At 35.3% G+C, this 14,946-nt stretch overlaps 1 pseudogene; it reads left to right on the top strand.

Annotated features, from left to right (window-relative positions):
* The first annotated feature begins 3,643 nt into the window (after positions 1-3,643).
* LOC101975985 (olfactory receptor 4C15-like) lies at positions 3,644-4,542 on the top strand (annotated as a pseudogene).
* The last annotated feature ends 10,404 nt before the right edge of the window (positions 4,543-14,946 follow it).

Here is a 14,946-nt window from a genome sequence, read left to right as displayed (position 1 = left end):
TCCAAGGCTGTCCTTCTGGTCCTACCTTTATCCCCAAGTGTATTCTACCTATAACATTTTCTGTCAATTGATGGCACATTTGATCTGTCTGTATCACATATAATATCCAGTCCATCAGCAAATCATGTGGAATTAACTTGAAACATATATTCCAAATTCAACCACTTCTAATCACTTTTAGAGCTATCTTTAAAAGACTCAGAGATTCTGGTTACTGGAAAAAGGAGTGAGAAAAATTTTAATCAGGTCTTAACTGGCATCCTAGCCAATGCCAGGTTAGAGGAAAGGGTCACATAAAGAAAGAGAGACATGTCTGACAAAATTATGACAAAAACAGTGCCAGAGGGGGAAATCATTCTGGGTTCAGCTGAACACACAACTGCACAGCACTGTGTGAGAAATACTACACGTTTCCCATTCACATACGGAGAACTGTGGCAGGGAGCAGTCTTATTGGGGATATCTAAGTCTTCATCTTAGGAAAGCATAATCCCCTGCATCTTTATCTGTCTTGGAGAAAAAAAAAACAAATACTGTCATGGAACAATGACCTTTTAGCAAGACTTTGGAATAATTTATACAGTGAAATCATTGCAAGTCTAAGGTCTGCAAAGATTTCTGCCCAACAGAGGGAGTTTACAGGCAAAGCTCATTCTGTTGCCCAGGAGCACAGTGCTTCTCTAAACACACTGAAGACTCTCAAGTTTATATAAAGTGCCCTCCCCACTTCTGGCTAGGTTCAGTCTGCTGTTTATGGGATGCCTTGGCACTAACCCCTCTGCAACACAAGGGGGCCCATGGGTTACCAGACCAGTCACTGAATTTTCAGAGCCACCTGAGTCCTATTTTGGTGCAGACTCAGGGGTATTGCTCTTTTGATCTTTCTGCTCACCAAGAAATATGTGAGCATACAAAACTGCTCCCTGTGTCCATGTGGTTAATGTAAGTCTAAAGTCTGCAAAACACAATGCCCAGCAGGGAGAAAAGGGACTACTCTTCACACCCTGAAGCTTACTGTTATTGAATATTTTAGTTGTTCACTGTTTCTCATGATAGTGCCTTATCTGTAACAAAGCTTCTCCATATCATTTCAATTTTAGAATAAACTTTTAAGTTTTGGGTTACTAGTACAAAATTATGATTCTGGAAGTATTTACCAACATGTTTTGAAAAGGATTACATGAATGAACCAATTTCATTGCAATTTTAGTAGGTGTAACTAATAAGTAGCATGATTTTACAGATATATATTTTATTTTTATGCTAATTCAATTTCTGGGGTACTTGCATTTGTTGATACTGCTTAAAAATAATGCCAACATTGATATTTCCTATCTCCCTTTTGGTGAATTCTTAGTAAAACTGCTCATAACAACCATGTGCTAGGTTCGTGCAGTTCAAGCAGCTGGGCCAGAGGTATTATTGCTATTGAAGAATAGAAGAAAGAGGAGCAATGTGATTTTTTCAAGGACACTTGGCTACTAGATGATTAAGTTGAAACTGCTAGCATTTTGGTAGCAGAAAATGAACAATTTTTTAATTGAATTTTTATTTGGAATAAATTCAGATAAAGAGAAAACTTGATAAAATAGTATAGAAATTTTCTGCATACCTCTAACTATTTCCTAATATTCTCGAAAGTACATCTGTCAAGATGAAATAAACGTGGATATATTACTCTTACCTAAGTACCAAATTCTACATATATTTATGTTATTTTTCTACTGCTATTATTTTTCTGCTCTAGGAGTCATAACTCATTGAATTTAGATAATTACTTTTAAAAGATTTGAAATCATGAACCATGAGCACACTATTTTCTCCGTTGCCAATATCTAGACACTAATTTTAGGTATTTATTCATTAATTGAAGAGTTGGTTTGTTTAGGTATTATGCTTATTATTTCAGTTCTAAACTGGTATTGCTTTTAGAGCACTTCAGATAAAGAAAGTGGAGACATAAAATGTTTTATTAGATTCATATAGGACTTTGTCTTTCTTCCTACCACCAGCCCCTCTTGGCTTTTTTTTTTTCTTTTTTACAATAAGGTCATCTGAAACAGACATAAGTGCATGTGGGTCTAAAGCCACAGTAATTTAAGATCTATCAAATTTTAAAACATTCAGAGCCTACCAAGGACATTTAAAATTGTCACACACTTAAAAATAAAATTTTCACTATGAATATCCAAAGAAAATATACTGTGTTTTATACACATGAGAAGAGCAAAACAGAAGCCTAGGATACGATGAGGCAGGAACTAGGAGTAAACCTGATGCCATCTGTGCTCTGGGTCAGGGGCTGGGGCAGGTCACTCCCCCCACACCTCATCTTCCCCAGTGCTACTGACTATCAATGTTTTTACACCCAAGTCTTTATCTGATTCTCCCAAGAAGTCAATTGACAGACGCGCTTATTAATCATAGGCCAAAGAGTTTTCAGCTCATGGACTTTTAAGTAACCTGGTGCATACAGTGGAAGAGCCTGGAGCCATGGTTCTTGCTGCTTTCACTTCATTCTCTTCCTGCTTTGCCCTGCGGTGAGCTGACCAAAGGCAGATTCCACATGGAAATTCTTTCCCCTATGGTGTAGCATTATTGTAAATAATATGGGAAATTATTATGGTAAATGATTTCTTGCCTTATTTCAATTAGTCTTATGTCAACAATCAGAAGTAGGCATTATTGTCTCTGTGTAATTCTGCTCTAATTTTTAAATGATGAATTTAAAAACATCAACTTTTATGCATACCTATGTCTGTAGCTGGGCACTTTTTCATAAAAATGAGGTCCTTATTTTTATGAAAAAAAAATGAAATCATTATAAAGCACATTCAGGGACAGGCCCCATGGTGCACTCCTGTAATCCCCACAGCTCAGGAGGCTGAGACAGGAAGATTGCGAGTTCAAAGCCAGCCTCAGCAAAAAGCAAGACACTAAGCAATTGGGTGAGACCCTGTCTCTAAATAAAATACAAAATAGTGCTGGGGATGTAGCTCAGTGGTTGAGTGCCCTTGAGTTCAATCCCCTGTACCAAACAAAAACAAAAACAACAACAAAAGAAACTCACATTCAATATATAAATTTAAAGAAACTTTTGAGAAGTATCCATGATTTTCAAGTGCCTTGTAAAATCCATGTTATTCATGCAACAGTCTCCAGGTCAGATGGCTTGTTATTCACCCCTGCTTACTTCCATGGCAATGGCTGACCTGACTACTACATAATAGTCCACATTTTCTCATTACTTGGATGAGCTTAAGATGCTTCTGAACAAGTCAATTCAGAAAGTCACAAGTAAATCACCAAAGTTGGCACTCAAGGTAAAACTTTGAATTTTTTCTATTACATGTGGATGCTTCCATTCCCCTTTATAGATACTCCAGTACTTTAAGTCCTCAAAGATTCATCTCTACGTTAAGACTGCCTGATCTCCAACTCCTACCCTCAGTAAATGACTTAATTTGTGTTCTCAGTGACAAAATAAGCACTAAAGATAATTTTACATCTGGGTGCACCTAACTCTTAAGGACTACAAAAATTATAAACTGGTCTGAAGGAAATATTTCTTTATCATAATTGTAGACTAGTAGAATAGCTGAGTAGAGATACCTCTTAGTAAAATACTTTTTTCTCAGAAATCATGCACAATCAAAGCTTCATAAATGAATTTGTCCTCCTGGGGCTTTCACAGAATCCTACTGTTCAGAAAATAGTATTTCTTGTGTTTTTGTTGGTCTACGTTGCAACTGTTGGAGGCAACATGCTGATTGTAGTGACCATCCTCTGTAGCCCTGCACTGCTGGGCTCCCCCATGTACTTCTTCTTGACATTTCTGTCCTTCCTGGATGCCTGCTTCTCCTCTGTCATCACACCAAAAATGATTTTAGACTCCTGTATAGGTATAAACCATCTATTTTGAAGGCTGCTTGCTGCAGATCTTTGCTGAGCACTTTCTTGCTGGGGAAGAGATGATTGTCCTCATGTCCATGGCCTATGACCACTATGTGGCCATTTGGAAGCCCTTGGACTACTCTTCAATCAGAAACTGGAGGCTCTGTGGCATTCTGGTGGGGATGGCCTGGATAGAGGGCTTCTTGCATTCCACCATACAGATTCTCTTTACTTTCCAGCTGCCATTTTGTGGCCTCAATATCATTGATAGTTTCTTATGTGACTTGTACCCATTTCTGGACCTGACCTGCAACTGTTACACCTTTGAACTTATATTATTCACTATGTTGCTTGTCTCCTGTGGTGTCATCTTGTTCTCTCCGAGAACCCTCAATTCTGAAGAGTGGAGGAAAGCTCTGTCCACCTGTGGATCTCACATTGCTGTTGAGGTTTTGTTCTTTGTTTGATGCATATTTACATATGCAAGACCTCCTTCTGCCTTCTCCTTTGACAAAATGGTGGCCATATTTTACACCATGCTAATCCCCTTGCTCAATACTTTGATTTTATGCTTTTAGAAATATGGAAATGAAAAACACCACGAGGAAAGTGTCAAAGATATTGATGGTGATTTCTAATAAAAAATAAAATTATTAAACTTTATAAAAAATAACATAATGAGTAACAAATTCAAAATAGTCTTTAAAAAAAAACTTGATGGGACCCTCATTATCTCTAAAGTGGTAACACAATTCTATAGAAATGTCAGTACTGTGAGGTCAGAGATGATTTTTTCACTATCTTTTTTTAAAAAATATTTTTATAAGTTGTTGGTAGACCTTTATTTTTATTTATTTATATGTGATGCTGAGAAATGAACCCAGTGCCTCACACATGCTAAGCAGGTGCTCTACCACTGAGCCACAACCCCAGCCCCTGTTTTCACTATCTTATCAGCCATCTACTCAAGTTGGCAAGCCAAAACATCCTATCATGTAAGTTGAAGATAATTAAATTTTATGCTTACATAACATCTAATACTTCTCAAATGAAAGACAAAAAAAATACTTGTCATACTGTGGACCACTAATTCCATGCTTTGAAAATTCTTGTGGAGGGATGACAAAGTGTCTTAGAAATTAGAGATAGATACTTAAAGTATTTCAAGTGCAAAAAAATTTTGATTTAGGATATTGATCTCAGTGATGCTTGAGAAAAGCAACTGGAACTCAGATGGACATTCAGAAGACTATTAGTGGGACCTTCATTGTAGGTTTTTTATAGGCAGTGACACTATTTTTAAGGTGGCTCCACTACCCTCTGTATGGGTTTTTTTAAAAAAAACTTTTTAAAAACTTTTTTAAAAAAAACTTTCTTTATTCTAATTAGGTATATACAACAGGAGAATGCATTTTGATTCATTGTATGTAATTGCAGCAAAACTTTTCATTTCAATGGTTGCCCATGGTGTACGTTCAGTCATACATGTACCTGGGGTAATGATGTCCGTCTCATTCCCCCCATCCCCCTCCCTCCCCTTTGCCCTATCTAAAGTTCATTTATTCCTCCCATTCTTCCCGCCCCAGCCCCATTATGAATCAACAGTCTGATATCAGAGAAGTCATTCAGCATTTGATTTTTTGGGGATGGGCTTACTTCACTTGGCATTATGTTCTTCAACTCTATCCATTTACCTGCAAATGTCAAGATTTTATTCTCTTTTAATGCTAAGTAATATTGCCTTGTGTATATATACCACATTTTCTTTATCCAGTCATTTATTGAAGGGTATCTATGTTGGATCCACAAATTAGCTATTGTGAATTGTGCTTCCATAAACATTGATGTGGCTGTACCACTGTAGTATGCTGTTTTTAAGTCCTTTGGGACTTAAACCAAGGAGTGGGGTAGCTGGGTCAAATGGTGGTTCCATTCCCAGTTTTCTAAGGAATCTCCATACTGCTTTCCAGATTAGCTGCACCAATTTGCAGTCTCACCAGCCACATATGAGTGTGTCTTTTTCCCCACATCCTCGCCAACATTTATTTTTGTTTGTATTTTTAATAATTGTCATTGTGACTGGAGTGTGATGAAATCTTAGAGTAGTTTTGATTTGTATTTCTCTGATTGCTAGAGACGTTGAGCGTTTTTTCATATATTTGATGATTGTTTGTATATCATCTTCTGAGGAGTGTCTGTTCAGTCCCTTGGCCTATTGATTGATTGTTTGTTTGTTTGTTTTTTGGTGTTAATATTTTTTTTAGTTCTTTATATATCCTAGAAATTAGTGGCTTATCTGATGTGTGTGTGATAAAAATTCGCTCGCATTCTGTAGGATCTCTATTCACCTCACTGATTGATTTTGAATCCATTGTATTCATTGATTCTTGATTTTATTTCTTGTGCTATAGTAGTCTTGTTAAGCAAGGGGCCTAATCCAACATTATAGAGATTTGGGCTTACTTTTTCTTCAATTATATGCAGGGTCTATGGTCTAATATCTAGGTCCTTGATCCACTTTGAGTTGAGTTATATGTATGGTGAGATTTAAATATGATTTGTTGAAGGAGCTATATTTTCTCCAATATGTTTTTGTTGCCTTTGTCTAATATAAGATAACTGTATTTATGTGGTGTTTGTCTCTAAGTTCTCTGTTCTGTACCACTGGTCTCCAAGTCTATTTTGATGCCAATTCTATGACATTTTGTTACTATGGCTCAATAATGTAGTTTAAGCTCTGCTATAGTGATGCCACCTGCTTCACTCTTTTTGCTAAGGATTGTTTTAGTTATTCTGGGTCTCTTATTTTTCTAGATGAATTTCATGACACTTTTTCTACTACTATTAGGAATTCCATTAGGATTTTAATTGGAATTACGTTAAATCTGTATAGTGCTTTTGATAGTATGGTCATTTTGACAATATTAATTCTCACTATCCAAGAATAAAGGAGATCTTTCCATGTTCTAAGGTCTTCTTTAATTTCTTTGTTTAGTGTTCTGTAATTTTCACTATACAGGTGTTTCACTTCTTTCATTAAATTGATTCCCAGGTATTTTATTTTTTGAGGCTATGGTAAATGAGGTAGTTTCCCTGGTTTCTCTTTCAGAGTATTTCCCACTGATGTACAGAAAGGTCTTTGACTTATGGGTGTTGATTTCATATCCTATTACCTTGCTGAATTCATTCAGTAATTCTAGAAGCTTTCTGGTGGAATTTTTTGGTTCTTCTATGTATAGAATAATGTCTTCAGCAAATAGTGCTGATATGAGTTTTTTCCCCCTATCTATATCTCTTTAATTTCTTTATTCTGTCTAATTGCTCTAGCCAGTGTTTCAAGAATTATGTTAAATAGAAGTAATGAAAGAGGGCATCCCATCTTGTTCCAGTTTTCAGAGGGAATGCTTTCAATTTTTCTTTATTTAGAGTGATGTTGGCCTGGGGCTTATTATAGATAGCTTTTACAATGTTGAAATAGGTACCTGTTATCCATAGGTTTTTTTTATAGTATTTTGAACATGAAGACATGCTGTATTTTGTCAAATGCTTCTTCTGCATCTATTGAAATGATCATATGATTCTTATCTTGAAGTCTACTGATATGATGAATTACATTTATTGATATCCATATGTTGAACTAACCTTGCATCCCTGGGATAAACCCCACTTGATCATAGTGCACTATCTTTTTTATTTGTTTTTGCATTCAATTTGCCAGAGTTTTATTGAGAATTTTTGCATCTATATTCATTAGAGATATTGGTTTGAAGTTTTCTTTCTTTGATGTGTCTTTGCCTGGTTTTGGAATCAAGGTGATATTGGCCTCATAGAATACGTTTAGAAGTATTCCCTCTTTTTCTATTTCATGAAATAATTTGAGGAGTATTTGTATTAGTTCTTCTTTAAAGATCTTGTAGAAATCAGCTGTGTATCCATCCAGTCCTGAACTTTTCTTTGTTGGTAGGCTTCTGATGTCTTCTATTTTATTGCTTGAATTTTTTTGTTATTGTTTGTTTAAATCATGTGTATCATCCTGGTTCAGTTTGGGCAAATCATGTGACTCTAGAAATTTGTCAATGACTTTGATATTTTCTATTTTATTGGAGTTCAAATTTTCAAAATAATTTCTAATTATCTTTAGTATTTCTGTAGTGTCTGTCATAATATTCCCTTTTTCAACATGGATGTTAGTAATTTGAGATTTCTTTCTCCTTTTCTTTGTTAGCATGGCTAAAGGTTTGTCAACTTTATTTTTTCAAAGAACCAATTTTTTGTTTTGTCAAATTTTTCAAGTGTATCTTTTGTTTCAATTTCATTGATTTCAGCTCTAATTTTAATTGTTTCGTATCTTCTACTGCTTTTGGTGTTGGTTTGTTCTTCTTTTTCTGGGGCTTTGAGATGTAATGTTAGGTCATTTATTTGTTGACTTTTTCTTCTTTTAAGGAATGAACTCCATGCAATGAACTTTCCTCTTAGTACTTCCATCATTGGTATGTTGTATCAGTGTTCTCATTTACCTTTAAGAATTTTTGAATCTCTTTTTTGATATCTTTTGCAACCCGTTGTTCATGTAGTAGCATATTATTTAGTCTCCAGGTGTAAGAGTAGCTTTTATTTTTACTTTCTCATTGATTTCTAATTTTATTCAATTATTATCTGATAGAATGCAGGGTAGTTTTAGAAAAGGACCCATGTGATACTGAGAAGAAAGTGTATTCAATTGTTGATGGATGAAATATTCTATATATGTCAGTTAAGTCAAATTTATTGATTACTTTATTGTGTTCTATATTTTCTCTGTTCTGCTTTTTTTGGAAGATCAGTGGTGGAAGAGGTGTGCTAAAATCACCCATAATTATTGTGTTGTGATCTATTTGACTCTTGAACTTGACAAGTGTTTGATGAATGTAGATGCTCCATTGTTTGGGGCACATATATTTACGTAATGTCTTATTGATATTTGGTTCCCTTGAGCAGTGTAAAATGTATTTCTTTATCCTTTTCGATTAATTTTGACTTGAAGTCTACTTGATTTGATATGAGGATGGAAACCTCTGCTTGTTTTCACACTCCATGTGAGTCATATGATTTTTACCAACCTTTAACTTTCAGTCTGTGTATGTCTTTTCCTATGAGATTAGTCTCCTGGAGACAGCATATTGTTGAGTCTTTTTTTAAATCCCATCTGCTAATCTGTCTTTTGATTAATGAGTTTAGACCATTAACAATCAGAGTTATTATTAAGACATGATTTGTATTTTGAGCCATTTTGTAATTTTTGGTATTTAACTGACTTGGTTTCTCCTTTAATTAGTTTTTCCTTTAGTGTAATACCTCTGTCTGCTGATTTTACTTGTTATTTTCCATTTCCTTCTCATGGAATAATTTGCCAAGGATGTTCTCTAGTGCAAACTTTCTAGCTGTAAATTCTTTTAACTTTTGTTTATCATAGAAGATTTTTATTTCATTATCAAGTCTAAAGCTTAATTTTTCTGGATATAAGATTATTGGTTGATATCCATTTTTTTTTTCCCAGAACTTGGTATATGTTGTTCCAGGTCTTTTAGCTTTCAGGGTCTGTGTTGAAAAATCTGCTGAGATACGAATTGGTGTCCCCCATGTGTGATCTGATTCCTCTCTCTTGCAGCTTTTAAGATTCTATCCTTATTCTGTGTGCTAGGTATTTTCATTATAATGTGACTTGGTATAGATCTGTTTTAATTTTGTACATTTGGTGTCATGTAAGCCTCTTATATTTGATTTTCTAATTCATTCTTCATGTTTGGGAAATTTTCTGATATTATCTCATTGAAGAGATTGTGCATTTCTTTGATTTGAAACTCTGTGCCTTCCTCCATCCTAATAACTCTTAGATTTGTATTTTTTTATGCTATCCCAAAATTCTTTTATATTCTTTTTATGGTTTCTTACCATATTCACTGGGTGGTTAACTTTTTTTTTCAGATTGTATACTTTATCTTCATTATCTGACATTCTGTCTTCCAAGTGATCTAGTCTGTTGGTGATACTTTCTATTGATTTTTTAAATTTGGTTTATTCTTTTTTTCATTTTATGAAAATCTGATTGTTTTCTTTCTCAGAATCTCTATCTTTCTTGAAGTAATCTTTTGCTGCCTGTATTTGCTTTCTTATCTATCTGTTTGTTGGTATGATCAATGGATGCCTGTATTTGCTAACTTATATCTTTACTGGTGTCATCAATGGTTGCCTGTATTTGCTTTGTTATCTATCTTGTTGTTGGAATGATCATTTTTTGCCTGTATTTGCTCATTTAGGTCATTCTTTAATTCACAGGTCATTTTAAATTATGAACATTCTGAACTCCTTCTGTGACATTTCATCAACTGTGCTTTCCATGGGTTCTGTTATTGTAGTATCCTAGTTTGTTGGGGGACATTTTTCCCTTTGTTTTCTTTGTTGTCTATGTGATTTTGTTTATTGCAGTATGGATCTGAGGTATTACAGTTTCTACCCTATAATCTTGCAGTTTCTGTGCACATTATCTGTACCTCACCTTGGTGTTGGGTGTCCCAGGATGGATGCTACTGTAACTAAAGGTGGTGGTGGCAAAAAAGGAGGTAACTCAAGATAGTAATGGAGGTGACCCAAGATGGATGCAACATCTTTCAGAGATCTTTACACTAGCTTTCAAATGCCTGCTACAAGATGCAGCTGCTTGTAGCCCCTGGCTGTTGTTGCAAGGTAGAGGCTACTGTGTGGGGAGGCTATGGCAATGGCTACAGTGTCCCAATAGAAATGGGTTAGGACTGGCTTCCAGGTTTCGGGGGGAGGATGTCCTGGCCCTACTCTGGTCTTAAGCTGTGGTGGGAATCTGCTGGTAGGTGGAGGTGGTTATGGGACCTAATCATTCTTGAATTTCATGACAGGTAGACCCTGATGGCCCAGAGCTACCTACCCTGGTTGTGTTTTTCTCCAGTTAGCACAACTTCATGTCAATCAACTTCAGAGATCAAGATGAGGCAGATTTCATAAGGATCTCAACAGTGAGTATTTCTTATTCAAGTTCCATCAAAAGAAATTGACATAGGGTGCAACCAAGAAAACCAGGGTCAACTGTGGATGCAGAAAGCTGATTCCTCCCAGCTCTAAAGAAGAAATTCAGAGGAACCAGAAAGTAAAAAGTACTTTAAAATAAAGTAATATTTCAATTTATTTGGCATTTTCATTTTTGTGGCGTCCTGTACCCAAGTGAAAATAATCCTATTTTAACAAGTATCAATAAGGATCATTCAATTTTATATATGTTATGTCATTCTCATAAAGTTGATTGATTTCAGGTTGCAATGTGCCTTGTGGAATAAATGTATTTATGGTAAAATTGTTCAGTTTTACGTAGCCCATCAACAATAATAAAATACCTACTGAGTATTGTGGGAAAAAAAACTTAGGCTTTCATTCTTTCCTTTGCCAGGCCCAAAGTAAAAGAGTGTGTGATAATAGTTTTCTTCTCCAGAATAAACATGGTAGGAGATAGATAAGATTTTACTGTTGTTGTAAATCTATTAAGGATTAAGATTTAGGGTCTAAAACTTCATCTGGACAATGTGAGTGTCCTGCAGCAGACCAGGTGTGTGACAAATGTTTAGATTGTCCTTCACCATTCCCCTTGTTCTCCATCATCTCTCTGTTCTTATAGTCAGGTATTATGTCTTTTCCGTGCACACAGAGGTACATTCATCTCTACAAACTCAAATCAGTTTATTCATCTCTAAGAGCTAACTCAAGTAATGTGGATCTATTATAATTGGGTGAGTTATTGTAAGAATCTGTAAATAAAAAATTTGAAATACATAAAATAATATATTATTCTGGACTGATTGCAGCGATGACCACAGATCTCTAACTGATGCATCATAAGCATGAAATAGTCTATTTTTTTTCCACTTAAGTTCTAAACTCCTTATTAGGTACTCTAGTAATGGCACAAGGTTAAAGAAAACAAAACAATTCCACAGATTAATCATTCAAATGATTAAAGGAAACTAAACATTTTGCATAAACAAATTCTGAATGATATCTAAGATGTTCATTCTTTGTAATTTACTTAAAATTTTGCAGAAGCGTCTTTACAACAGTTATTGCTTTAGCTTTTTTTTTTCTATTCTATGTTGATTTTGCCTAGGTGTGGTAAAATTCAGTCCAATGTTTTTATCGTTAGCAATATAACTTTTGTTCACTATAATTCAACCTAACAGACTTACTGTTGTTATCAAAATAATTTTCAGAAGCAATGCCAATATAAAAAGTAAACCTTTTAAGAAACTAGATACAAGAAGGAAGATGAGAACTGATTTCAAGTTGAGATAATGAAATTATTTAGGAATTATATTGTGTTACATCACAAGTCAGATAAAATCAATATTCTGCTCAAAATCTCATAGTGTTCTCCAATCTCAAACTACTGTTGATTCCTACCATGCTCTTTGCCCACCCTTGTGCTGTGGGGTTTTCCTTATTTCATTCCCTGATTATCCCTCCTTGTCTTGCTTTAACATAAAATATTTTTTTCCTTTTGGCTCTGAATTCTACCACTGTTATTTAATATTCCTATGTGTCGCGACCCCTTGCCCGCAAGGAAGACGCAACTCGGGAATCTTCTTTCAGCAGTTTATTCAGGACCTTGATATTTCTTCTACTAATCCCTCGGATGCCCCTCCCAGCCTTAATATAGCATCTCAAGCCCCAATGCGAAGCTGCCACGTGGAACTTTCTCATAGGGTGCTGAAAAACCATGCGCCAACTCTCCCAAATAAGGAGTTGTTTGTCACATACCACAGCGGAGCCAGCGCCATCTTGTAATGGCGACCATAGTCTGCATAAGCGGCAGAGGCGGCTCACCACACCTATGTCTTCCTTGTTATCATTTTCAAATATACATATGACATGCTGGTCAGGCTGACTCATCCTGAAGTTTGCATCATGGTATGCAGTAGGTGTTCTGAACAAGTCAGTGCTTTCCTTCATTGTCTGTCTGTGGGTTCTTGGGTTTAGGTTGGCTCCACCTGGAAGATGGCAGTGTGACACTTTGCATGCCAGTGTGGGGCAGAGTGTTAGAGATTTCCCTATTGTATAAAAGCCTGGATTCTGGTTTTGGAATTTTTCTCTCTGCTAGCTTCTATCTCCTAGTTTAGGCTGAAGCACACAAATAGAAATGATACCATCTTGTGTCACAAAATATGGTAAAATAAAATAAATCAAAGATATTGAAACAAAAATGAAAGGAGAATATTCTTAAAGGAAGGATATTCATATAAAGACTATGCAAAGAAGTTATTGTTTTAGTGTGGTCTCACTCAAAGGGACCTGAGAAGGTAGGTCCCATTTTCCCCCTCAAGCTTCAGTTTGAAATGCTAAGTTCCCTTTTTTCCAAAAGAACTATCCTATTTTCTTTTCAAATAAAACGAAAAGAGAAAATTACTTTAATCTCCAGAAACTATGCTTTTAGTCATAGAATCTCAAAATCAATTTCTAAGAGAAAAAAAAAACAATTAGATTAATGCAAAACTTTCCATATGTGTACAGAAATGTGTCTCTTTAACAAGCACATGCTGCTGCCCCAGTCTCAGTACAACACAAATTGTCCTTGTGGATTGATGCTGCTTTGTTCTAGGTCTCAGTTCTTGCATTTAATAAAACATTGGCATCTTGCCCTACTTTTACCATCAGACCATACATTTCATCCCCATGTGCACACTGTTCCATTCCTGAGCATCAAGGAAAATAAACTCATTTTCACAAGGAAACCCAAGAGCATTTAAAAATGGGCAGGGGAGTCTTTTAATTGGTGGTGGACATAAAGTTTTAAAAACACCTGAGCAAATGAAAAACCATGCAAATTTTGTCATGGAAATCATGCTAATGGAAAATTTCCAAACCCCAAACCCCAGGGAGAATTGAGAAGCAATTTACAGGTTCATGAGCTCTCTGGGAAAACTGTTTAAATTCCAGTTGGAAATCAGTGAGGATACTTTCTTCTTCGTTTCTCTTTTTCCTGAGACCATGTTCAAGACCACAGTTGTGGGCCACTGAGAACATTCTCCAGCTTGACTGCCAGAACAGCTCTTCTGCCTCATCTTACATATATAAGGAGGAACAGGAAAAAACCTTCACATTCTGGACACCACTGACTGAAATTTTCTCTATAGAGAGGAGGGGGTGACCATCATTAGAATTTTCAAGAAATCAATATGTGGTGAGTTTTATGATTCACATTTTTGCATTTTCAGAAATATTTCAAATGGTGAAGTAATATTTTAAAGTGTGTGTGTTCTGGTCAAAGTACCAAGTTTAATGAAGTGCCTGGGCTTATCAATACTGTGCATATTTGGACTAATTACTTAGTCATTGTGGCTGTCAAACTCTCATATTTAATAGACATTATATTACCAGGCTCAATGATAAGGAAGGGGAATTAATAATACATGTGGATCCTATAAGACAGCACTTGATAATAACAACAGCTATATAAATGATTTAATTATTTCTTTCTATCAGGATATGGTGGTAGGGAGAATATATTCCTTCAAGTATAATGACAAATATGATAAATAATTCAGAAAGGCAACTTCATATTTGTGTCCTAGTTCTCCTACAGCATTTTCTTTGTTCCTGAAAAATTTTTATTTATCATTTTTCCTCTAATGTTTTCGCCATCTGGAGGTTTTAAGATCAAAAAGTGAAATTTTCTGAGTCTGTAGTAAAGTATACTGAGGCTGGAACATGGTAAATATAAGTACAGATGAATCACCCACAATTATTAATGTAGAATGTAGTCTTTATTATTTATATAACTACCAACTCACAAGAGGCACAGGGAAGGACATTAAAAGTAAGAAACAAAAATAGAGATGTTGTGTCCATGTAGAAATAAAAAAAATATTTTTAAAAAAATCAGAAAGAAGGACTCAAGTCAGAGAGTATAGTCTTCTAATAATGTCCATTTAATTTTTCCTAAGGGTGTTAGAAGTCATAAATCTACAGCACAAGAAAGAACCATGACAAAAAGAAAAT

The sequence above is a fragment of the Ictidomys tridecemlineatus genome, chromosome 4 (genome assembly GCF_052094955.1).
Source record: "Ictidomys tridecemlineatus isolate mIctTri1 chromosome 4, mIctTri1.hap1, whole genome shotgun sequence".
NCBI lineage: Eukaryota > Metazoa > Chordata > Mammalia > Rodentia > Sciuridae > Ictidomys > Ictidomys tridecemlineatus.
The sequence above is the reverse complement of the archived record's forward strand: the minus strand, read 5'-3'. Positions and strand labels throughout refer to the sequence as shown.